The sequence below is a fragment of the Daphnia magna genome, linkage group LG2 (assembly GCF_020631705.1).
Source record: "Daphnia magna isolate NIES linkage group LG2, ASM2063170v1.1, whole genome shotgun sequence".
NCBI lineage: Eukaryota > Metazoa > Arthropoda > Branchiopoda > Diplostraca > Daphniidae > Daphnia > Daphnia magna.
Window position 1 is genome coordinate 10,573,863 of NC_059183.1, and position 1,433 is coordinate 10,575,295.

The 1,433-nt window shown below is 42.5% G+C and overlaps 1 long non-coding RNA gene across 1 annotated transcript; it reads left to right on the forward strand.

The window, feature by feature from the left end:
- Positions 1 to 501: 501 nt before the first annotated feature.
- Positions 502 to 1,233, forward strand: LOC123470139. Its single transcript, XR_006643650.1, has 3 exons — positions 502 to 637; positions 699 to 784; positions 868 to 1,233. It is a non-coding gene; the product is annotated as an uncharacterized LOC123470139 (long non-coding RNA).
- Positions 1,234 to 1,433: the final 200 nt, after the last annotated feature.

Genomic DNA, 1,433 nt, shown 5'->3' on the forward strand with positions numbered 1-1,433 from the left:
TTTTGTAATTTCTGAATTCATCTCTTATAGCTTTAACATGGCGGAAGAACATTTTGCACAACTGATCGAGGTTTTTCGCGCCCAAAACGAGTTTCAACAACAAATGATGGCACAGAATCAACTACGAAACCTCGCAAACGGCGATAGCTAAGTGGTAAGGTGTTGGGCTGTGAACTGAAAGGTCTTTGGTTCAATTCTGGTGTAGTACATAAAAAAAAACATGAAGAAGAATTACGATCAAAAAAGAAAACGGCCGCCAACCTTCGTAGTCGGTGATCTTGTCCTCGTCGCTCACGTTATTCGCTCTCCACATTTAACCCAAAAGCTGCTTCCTAAATTTATCGGCCCCTTCTAAATTGTTGCGGATCACGACCCGCCACCTGACGGACAATTAACTAGGTCGGGCCGACTAGTTCGCAAGCCCACTATTTTTGATTTATAGTATGTGTAAGGCCACCAGGGGTGCTGTGTTCAGCGTCTTCTTGGTGGCCGATCTCGGTTAATGTTCCTTCTTCGCAATTGTTCAACAAGGTAGAGCAGACGCTATTATAAGTTGTGTCAGAGTCTGAATAAAAGCTAGAGAATCAGCAACAATTTACCTGAGTCAAGTGTCTTCAAATCAGTAATTACTTATCAGGTATTATCAGTAAGAGTAATTATTGTCAATGGTCCTTCGAAACTAACTAGTTTTTAAACAGAATTCTGTACAACTCGATTAAGTAACACTGCTAATAGGTCAAGCCACGCTACAGTCGTGTCAAAGAAAGAGTGTTGAGCACCTTGCGTAAGCATTAGTTTTAATATACTTGATAATTTACACTTATTTAAGTATTGTCGTCCTAACTATCACTCCCTTTTTGAAAGAAGTTAGTCTAAAAGCTGAATTCAGCCACTCCAGGGATGTACCCGAGAAGAACTCCAATTAGTCATGAAGTATCTCAGCGTATCAATGTAATCTAAGTTACAAGATAGTTCTAAGTTAGTGTGTTAATCCTTCTGCAAACAGTATCTCAACAGAATCAGAAGACTTGGGGCATATCATGCTCGCATCAAATTTGGTGAATTTGGCCCAAGTCTCACCGAACCTGTAGAACCTGAATACAGGCCATTGCCCCACGGTGTAACAATTGATGCAAAACTAGGTGCCTACGAAGAAGGTTTCTATAGCATTGCCATCAAGTATCTTCCCCGTGACGAAGCTGTTGCCATCACCAACATCAGAGTGAATGCTGACTATAGAAGATACCTAAACTTCCTGAGAGGATTACCGACTCGTGAGCCAACGCCAAGAGAACAAATTCATCCAGAGATTCCCTTGCCAGCTGTGCTCCAGCACCCAACACCACGTGAACCAGACTACGGAAGCACTCCGATTGCAAGGTTTTACGGGTACCAAGGACCTAGAAGCCATCCGAGGTCGCGTGGTCAATCTA